Here is a 10,260-nt window from a genome sequence, read left to right as displayed (position 1 = left end):
CACCCAGGTGCCCCTGCAGAGCTTTCTTGAGCAGATGATCTTTCATGCCATCTTCTATCAATCAACATGCTCTCATATGCCTCTGAATTTCATGAATTTGTGGAAATAACTCATCTGGTGTAATGCCTCTTGTTTATTTCTCTTCTAGGAGAAATTTTCTTAATTCTATGCTATCTACCCAGTGGCTTCTTGGATGGAGAATAATAAAGTCCTCAGTCTTTCGAGTGGTGCTTAACCTTCCTTGCCCCACATGTCTGAAAGAGGAAAGAAATGGTGCCTTCCTCCCTGCTCAAAACCACTTTCAGATCCATAAACTTATACCCTTGAGTAACATTCAAGAGATGTTCTTTACCTGAAATCATCCAACACTTGCTGATTACAAGCTTTCATCCTTCCATTCCTCTGTTATATCAGACACAATTTACCTTTTATATTATTGACCACTTTTATTTTACTAATTTATAAATTCCTACAGACCTTCCTGTCCATCCTTGTTAGTTTCAATTTTAGGATTATTAAATTTTAAACCATTCTCTTGCCAGTTTTGGAATCCTTCTGGCTCTCCTGTCCATGACCTCATGTCATTTCCTCATGTTGACCTGGAGAGACATCAACACTAAATCAAATAGATGTTTGAATTTCGTATGCTCACACTGGGGCTAATAAGTGATACTCAGTACACACACACACACACACGCACATGCACACACACACACCACATGCTTATACACACACACTCACATGCACACATTAAAATAAAGGTATCTCTGGGGTGCCTGTCTGGCCCAGTAGGTTACATGTGTGACTCTTGATTTAAGCCCAGGTCATGATCTCACAGTTCATGAGTTCAAGTCCCACATTGGGCTCCACACGGACAGTGCAGAGCCTGCTTGGGATTCTCTCTCTCTCCCTCTCTCTCTGCCTCTCCTGCGCTCTGTCTCTCCCTCTATCAAAATAAATAAATAAACTTAAAAATAAAAGTATCTCCACAAATCTGTAGCATTATAGCCTAGCTACTAACTCAGTAATAATTGGCCATGAGTCTCATTATTTCCATTTAACTGTCTCTTCTCTTACACAGTAAGAATGTTCATATTTTCAAAAAAAGAAAAAGATGTTCATATTTTCTACCCTCCTCAAATGTTCCAAGCAAAAACTTCAATCTTTATTCTTAAAAAATAACTTCACCTCCTAAGTGAAAATAGGACTTTCTTATTTTCTTACAAACAGCACCTACTGTCTCCATGTCATTTTTTTTTTCTTTCCAGTTATTAAGATAAAGTATGTAGAAAGGATAAATTGGTTAAACTATGGTAAGAAAAAAATCTTTGAATCTTAATTGCTTAAACATTAAAGGAGGGTAAATTTCTACCTTGTCCATGTCTTTCTTTCCCAGACACAATTCTTAGGTATGATTGTTTATTTGCTACTTTGTTCCCATTGTTCTTTTGAACACAGCTACACTGATTCGTTACGTACTTTTTGTGACTGTTTTCACAGGACAGTGATAGAGCTGAGTAGTTGTAACAGAGACAGTATGTTCCACAAAGTTGAAAATATTTGCTATGTGTCCCTTTACAGAGAAAATTTGTGCATACTGCTCCAGGAGGTTAGAGGATGAAATCTAGTAATTAAATAAGAATAAATACTACTTGTTGGATACTTACTCTTGAGTTTTAGATGAGGAAAGGGAATCTTTCCATGAATAGTTAAGTAGAATTAGAACACAACCCAGGCAACTGACTTTAGAGTTTGCATCATTAGCCACATTGTAACTTGTAGTCAGTGTTTGATTCCAAAATGTGTTTTACTTTGTAAATTTCCTTTACATAGTTGTCTGTCTGAAATAATCAAAAGTTTTTGTTCCAGTTTTTGGCTTCATTTTAATCCCAAAATTACTTTAGTATTGTGGATGTATCATCATCATCATCATCATTCATTGATTTAGAATTGCTTAAGTGTTCACTTTTATAATCAATGACTTTTTCCAAGTCCCTAAAAAAAATACTTTGGTACTCTTCTTATGGTATATGTGAAGTTAAGAAGCTCTTTTTTTTCAGTGTGTAAGTCTTGATTGGTCTGAGTTTATTGTCTATGATGTATCTATTTCCACCTTATTGATGGATAACCTAGACCATCTAGTAACTTTACCTATGATATCATGTCATAGTAATTTATGCATACAGACATGATTATTTCAGTCATAAAGACATGCTATATAGAAGTCTTTTTTACCCAGGAAAATGCCTGGAGACTTAAATGACTCCAGCTCTCCAACTCTTGGTTTTGGCTCCAACTCTTGGTTTTGGCTCAGGTCATTATCTCATGGTTTGTAAGTTTGAGCCCTGCATCAGGCTCTGCTCTGACAATGTGAAGCCTACTTGGTATTCTCTCTCTCCCTCTCTCTCTGCCCCTACCCTGCTCACACACACTGTCTCTCAAAATAAATTTTTTTAATTAAAAAAGTAATAAAACATTTTAAAAAGTTTTCTGTTAATGTTTTTAAATGATAAAACTGATAATGAAATTAAGCTCCATGATCCATTATTTTTCATTTATATAATTTAACTATTGAATTATTTAGTGTAGCTTAAAATGGAGACATTTTGCAAACACTTCAGATTTCACATGAAAGCTCAATAAATTCAAAACACTGTAAACTGTCAACTGACAAGATTTTGTACAGTCAGACTGTCAGAATGCTAGTCCAAGAAGAAAACAAAGGTGACAGAAGGAAATTTTTTGTTTTGCAAATTTCAGCCCTATTTTTTTTATATGTTCCTATCTCAAATACTTGTGCCCAAGACTGACAGCTTTTAAAATTGTTTATATTCATTCTAGAATTCCAGAATTCATATGTGGTAGATTGGATTATTGTATCTAATTCTCCATTCATGTTTATAAGGTAATTGTAAGTCCATGCCCTTTGCTTAGGTTATTTACAGACCTCCCTTCTAGAATACTCAGAGTAAACTTTATTGCCCCTTTAAATATTGGGTTTGTGATTTGCTCTCTTCAATAGAATTTGAGCAAAAATAATGCACATGGGGCCTTTGAATGTGTATGAGTGATTTGGCTTGACTTTTTGGAGCTTCTGGTCTCTGTCTTAAAGAGAAGTATGCTACTGTTTCCCATTCACCATGGATTATATAATGAAAACACACGGAAAAACCTAAACTAGTATATGTCCACCTTTATTATATTATTAAGGAAATTCTTTCGATATTTTTTCCCTAAATGCCTCCTCCCACTTATGATATCCTAATACCACAAATCCTAATACCACAAGTATACTATTTTTGTTTCTATATTGTGGCCATTTGGACGAACACAGATCATCATAATATCTAAAATCCCATACACATATCAAGAGCCAATTTTTACCCCAGTGAGTGGACATCACTTCCACTGGAAATGCATACTTTAAACCCAACCTTAAGCCAGGAGTCCAGGCTTGCCTATCCAAGACAGATAAGACTTGTTAAATCCTAGCTGACAAATAGCCCCAAGATTGTGAAATAATATTTTATTGTAGGCCATTGCAATTTGGACCTATTTGTTATATTGCAGTTTGGAAGGTAACACTAACTAATGCATTACCCTTTATTATACCAATATTCATTTATTTTACAAATAGTATTGATAACCTATAGAGCACGAGACACAATACATGACAGTGGATACAAAAGTAGAGCTTAAGGCTTAGAAGACATGTAATAATCAAGTAAATATAATGACAGCTGATATGTGGATCAGACAGGAAAATTAGAACAGAAATAGTCTAGGGAGAACTTTTAAACAAAGGCCTTAACAAAGTGTAGGTAGGTTCTGATGTTGGAATAAAATTACAGAGTTTGGGAAAATTATGAGTAAATTTTGTGAATTTAGTGTAAGGCTCATTTAAATGCAGAGGAAAGTAGTGAGAGATGAATCAGGGTAGAATTGGGGACTTCTTAAGGCAAACTGTATGGTCCTGATTTTATCCCGAGCCATGGCAAGTCACTGAAAAAGTGTTTTTTTTAGTATGGAGGTCATATACCCATCATAATACATCAATGTATGAGCATCAGTTCTGTGAATTTCCTGAATTTTTATATGAAAAAATATGGCTTGTACGTATTTTCTTCTTACTTATTCAGAAGGTCCAAGCCTTTAAAAGCACCTTCTTCGAGGTGACCCAGCTAAGATTAAGGCACATTTAATCAAAAGATTTGTGTGTGGGATTATCATATTCAATTTTGTATTTTAGAAAAATTACTCTGGCTATCTGGTGCAAAATAAATTTAAAGAATTAAGATTTAAGACACAGAAATGAGTCAGCAGGGAATGAAAGTCACAGGAAAGGTGAGGATGGCAAAAACTATAGAGATGCTGGTAAGTAAGTGGAGCGTTTAGAGAAATGTTTAAGAAACAAGATTGGTAAGACTTGGTAACTTTATATCTGGGGACACATTGGGAAAGTTGGAGGAGATGAGTAAATAATTCGGTTCCAAGTGTGGGAAACTGGAGGGATGCCAGTAGCATTGTTGCGTAAGGGCAGAATTTGAGATCAGGATGCCAGTGACATGGCTAGAGTAAAAGCCCAAATTTGAGTAGGCTCAGAAGGCCTTCTGTGTAGCCCCTTTCCTATCCATAAGGCGACACAAGCTCAACAATCCTAAGAGTGTCATCTAGATGGAAAAAGAAGGTCCTGGGAAGGTTCTATGTACTCTACCTCCAAGTGGAGCATTTCCCTTAAATAGCTAACTTGTGTCCCTTCTCAAGTTAAGTGAGCCTTGTATGCCTATGCATTTCACTTTTGCTGACCTACCAGCGGCTGTAGGATTGTGTTTTCCACACCTTCCCCTGTCATCTTCTCTCAAAGCAACATGACTTGTAATCTCTGCTCCATTAATATCTTAGGCTTCTTATGTTGTTGTTTACCATATACCACAGTATACCCTAGTATACTGTGTCTTTACCTATAACTTCCCTCTGTCTGTTGTGTGACTAAATTTATTTAACTTTTATAACTCTTATTAATCCTCTGAAAAGCTAATTTGACAACCTCAAGCTTGGCTATGAGCTTCACCCCTATCCATTAATAATAAATCATTTGTACTTTTATGGCTGAAGTGAAAATGTTATATTGCTTATTTTCAATTTGTCTGCTATTCTCTCTAAACTGTGATCATCTTAAGTGCAAATACCTTGTCTAATTTACTTGTTTTTGCATCTCCAGTGCACACTGTGCTGCCTGTGAAACAGGTTATTTCTTATTTGTCTTATTAAATGAATGAATAGATGAGTTGCTGTTAACAAAATGGCTTAATGTATTTTTTCTCATCACATTCACCTTCTGAAATTCTACCCAGACTCCACCTTCTTTAAGTTCCTTAAGGCTTTGCAGTTTCTCCATATTGCAGTCCATTCCACTGCTGAATAAAATACCACAGACTACGTAGCTTACAACTGCAAGAATTTGTCACTCACAGTACCGCAGCCTAGAAGTGGAGATTAGGGTGCTGGTATGGTCAGGTGAGGGCCCTCTCCCAGTCAAAGATTTCTCACTGGGTACTTATACATTAGAAGGAGTGAGCAAACTCCCTCAGGGGCTCTTTTATAAAGAGACTAATTCCATGCATGAGGGCCCCACCTTCATGAACTAATCATCTCTTAAAGCCCCTATATACTATCACCTTTTGGGGGTAGGATTTCAACATATGAATTTTGGAGGGACGTATACATTGAGACCATAGATTTCTTTGTTAGAATCAACCTCTCTTTGGGGCGCCTGGGTGGCTCAGTCGGTTAAGCGGCCGACTTCGGCTCAGGTCATGATCTTGTGGTCCGTGAGTTCGAGCCCCGCGTCGGGCTCTGTGCTGACAGCTCAGAGCCTGGAGCCTGTTTCAGATTCTGTGTCTCCCTCTCTCTGACCCTCCCCCGTTCATGCTCTGTCTCTCTCTGTCTCAAAAATAAATAAACATTAAAAAAAATAAATAAAAAAAAAGAATCAACCTCTCTTTAACTATAATCACAATAAATTTAGAATCCACACTAGCAATTATTACAGTCTGACTATACTAAGACTTCTTACAGTCTGACTTTTAAAAATATATATGTAAAATTTTTTACTCATTCAGAACACAAACCACAAACATTTTTGTTCACCTCGCCACAGTGATACACATAGACCTTTGCAGATTGTACATACTCACTAAAGTTCAATATACATAGATACATAATTTTTCATGTGGAAATTAATAATATATTGCATTTGTATTTTGAATTATTCATAAAATTATTTTGGCTAATGCTATTAGATTTTAGAAGCCTTTATTATGAAATTAAAGAAATTCTGATTTCTTTACTATTAATAATTTGATTCCTGCTATGTCATTGATAATATTGTCTCTATTTCTATATTAAATCGAACTTTTGGTGCAGTGTGTTTTTATGGTAGAAACTGGGAACCAAGTTGATCCTTTTGTTATTTCAAATGTGCTGGTTATCACAATTGCTCTCAATATCTTCACATGCAATCAATTTGTCACAGAAGTTTTATCAGAACCTATAAAAAGTTCTTGATAGAAGACAAGGAACAAATGGAATTTTCTTTTAGCAGTGAACTAGAATGTTCCAAAACTTTGCTGATATATTTTAGCTAATTGGTGCATTTTTTTAAAGACTGTCTTTTTCAGTTCCTTGTGTAGAATTTTTTCCTCTCTCTTTGGTACATAAGTCCACATTCTCATGCATTACTTAAATTTGGTACTTTGGAAACAAGTGAATTTCTCACAGTAGGGAGCAGAGTTTTCCTGGAGTAAAGGATCTATAACATAAACTTTGTGAAAACACATAACTTCTTCTACAAGCTCAAACCATTTAATGAATAAAACATGAAGCTCGTAAAGAACGGTGCATTGCCCTTTAGCTAGGGACTTCAAAACTATTGTCTAGAAGACACTGCCATTTTTTTCTAACCTGTTTGAAAGACTTAGTTCTGCAAATCTGTCTCCTCTATATTCCCTTTCATATGACTTCAAACACTCTTTTATTTAATTGCATTTCATTGTCATTCAATAAATCACAAGTATAGTTATTGCTGTATTTTCAAACTGTAAAGGAGAGAAGGATCTTATTTATATCTATTAAAGCTTCTAGTAGTCATAGAAAACTATGTTTTCTTAGAGACTGCCTAAGCATGGTTTTGTGACCTATACAATGTACTTAGTGGCAAATCTGCCTTCTTTTTAGTTCCTATTCACACGTAAATTTCGTAAAGATTAAAAACAAAACCCATATTTTTGGCATATCTCTACAAAAGCCTATCATTCCAGATACTGATTAAACTCTGAAAGGAGATAAAGGGCCCTGACTTTAATGTGTGTTCCTGAACAAAATCTCCCTGGGCTCATCAACTCTGACAGTTTTACTAGGCTCCATTAACCATTAGTTAAATTAGGCATAACTTTTTAACATTATTGGCTAATTGCTTTGTGATTCTGAGGTAACTCCAGAGTACACTAAAACTTCATATCGATATGATACGCTTTTACTTCACAGTGTAATTTTACATTACTGAAATCCTCTTCAACGGCTGTTTTTCAGCATGCCGTAGAACTTCCCTGCAGAATCATAGAGCAAAAACTAGGGAATTTAGTAAAACAATTCATTATTTGGTTCATTTACACATGCAGTTATTATTCTTAAAAGTTACTAATGTTCTGAAAAGCACTCTTTTGAAAGCATTCTATGAGTAACTGAAATAAAACAGCTATTGATGAGGGATGATTTTTTTCTTATATTGCTATTGAATTTAATTACCTCATTTTGAAATGTGCCTGTCACTTGGAACTCTACATAAAATGAATAATTGCACATAATTAAACTCTTGTGAGTACAAGAAGAGAAATTGGACCCATATTTTTCATTCATGTGTCCATGTACTCATTTTTCCTACAAATTATTAAAGGTGTATGATAATACAGATGCTAGTTTGGACTCTTCAATTGTAGTTGTCTTAGAGAACATGTTATATATAAATGTCTTAAAGAACATATATATGTATATATACACACACACACACACATATATATGTAACATGGTACATATATTAATATATATAAATGGAAAATAAATTAGTATAATTATAATTTTTAGATTTGAAATCATTCTGTTGTTTTTTTATTTTTTTTTGTAATTTTCCAGCCAAATCAACTCATTTGTTTTTTTCACTTATACATTCAACAAATATTTATCTTTTGGCTTTATTGAACTATTATTGACATATGACATTATATAAGTTTAAGGTATATGGTGTGGTGATTTAATGCATGTATATATTGCAAAATTACCACATAAGATTACCAAAATAAGGTTGTTACCTTATTACCACAACAAGGTTTGTTAACACATCCCTCACCTCACAGTTATCTTGTGTGTGATGGGACGGTGGGGGTGGTAAGGAACTTTTAAAATCTACTCTTTTAGCAACTTCCAAGCATACAATACAGTTTAACTGTAGTCACTGTGCAGCACATTAGATCCCCAGAACTTATTCATCTTGTAACTGAAAGTGTGTATGTACGCTTTGACCAACATCTCCTCGTTTCTCCCTACCTCCTACTTTCTAGCAACCACCAATCTATTCTCTGTTTCTATGCGTTTGACTTCCCATGTATAAGTGAGACTTACAGTAACAACAAATTTTTTTTTTTTAACTTTTATTTATTTCTGAGACAGAGAGAGACAGAGCATGAACGGGGGAAGGGGCAGAGAGAGAGGGAGACACAGAATCGGAACCAGGCTCCAGGCTCTGGGCCATCAGCCCAGGGCCCAACGCGGGGCTCGAACCCACAGACCATGAGATCGTGACCTGAGCTGAAGTCGGACACTCAACCGACTGAGCCACCCAGGCGCCCCACAACAAATCTTTATTGATTGTCTATTACATGGCAGAGAAAATTGTAAAAACTGAAAATATATAAGAGTGAATAAAACAAGCTCTTGGTCTCACAGAGTAGCAGGAGAGAATAATGAAGACACACATAAATAAATTCCTACTTAGATATTGACTGGTGCCATGAAGAAGAATAAAGTGGAGTAAATTGAATAGTGACTGCTAGTGAGGTTTTTGAGGAATAGGTAGTTTTTGAACAATGGTCAGGAAAGGTTTCAGTCTTAAGGTTACGTTTGAGCAGAGACCTCCCTGAGAGGTATGAGGAAGAGAGGTTTGTGAATAATTAAGGGAAGAAATTCCAAAACTGTAAATGACCTGAAACCTGAATTTCTTGATGGTTTAAAAAAATGAAGGCTATTCCTTGAGCAGAGTAATTGGATGTATGAAGAGAAATAAGTAAAAGCTGTGGTAAGAGGTTCTGGGAAAAGGCAAGCGAAGAGAGGCCAAATGTGTAGGTACCCTAAAATATCTTTCCTGTTTGTTTTTTAAGTGGGATGTGAAGTTCCCAAAAGATTTTCTTAACTTTTAATTTTAAAATAAATTTAGATTTTCAGAAAAATTGTAAAGATAAAATTATTTCCATATACGTTTCCCCAGTTTCCTCTAATGTTAACAACTTAAATAAGCATGATACTTTTATCAAAGTTAAAAAATTATCATTGGGACAATGCTGTCAACTATACACTTTAAACTACAGACTTCATTCAGATTTCCCCATTTGCTTTACTAATGCACTTTTTCTGTTTCAGGATGCAATCCAGTATACCATGTGTTGGTGATGTCTCATCCAATCTGTGGTAAGTGACTATTCTTCATTTTCTTTCATGACCTTGACATGTTTGAAAAATACCATACAGGTAATTTGTAGAATGTCACTCAATTTCTGTTTGATGTTTTCTCATGATTAGACTGAGGTTATGAATTTTGGAGAAAATACTAGAAAGGTGATGTGTCCTTCTCGTAGTATCCTATTCAGGGAAACAGATATTGGCTGGAGTTATTATTGGTGTGATGTTAATCTTCATTTTTAGCAGAGGATTGATATGACCTGACCTGGGTTTAAAAACTATCTGCTGACTACTTGTTTGAGAACTTGTAGGGGAACAAGGGCATAGCAGGGAGACCAGTTAAGAGGCTTTTGTGTTAATCCATATGGAAGATGATTGTGGTTTGTACAGGGATGCTGGTTAATGGAGGTGATAAGTGGTGGCATAGATTCCAGAATGAATTTTTCATGGATTCTTGAAGGAATACCAGCAGGATTTGCTGATGGCTTATATATGAGGAGACAAGGACATTACCAAGGATTTTATCCTGAG

Source organism: Panthera pardus, unplaced genomic scaffold (assembly GCF_024362965.1).
Source record: "Panthera pardus isolate Hobbes unplaced genomic scaffold, ASM2436296v1 HiC_scaffold_17, whole genome shotgun sequence".
NCBI classification, from domain to species: Eukaryota; Metazoa; Chordata; class Mammalia; order Carnivora; family Felidae; genus Panthera; species Panthera pardus.
The sequence above is the reverse complement of the archived record's forward strand: the minus strand, read 5'-3'. Positions refer to the sequence as shown.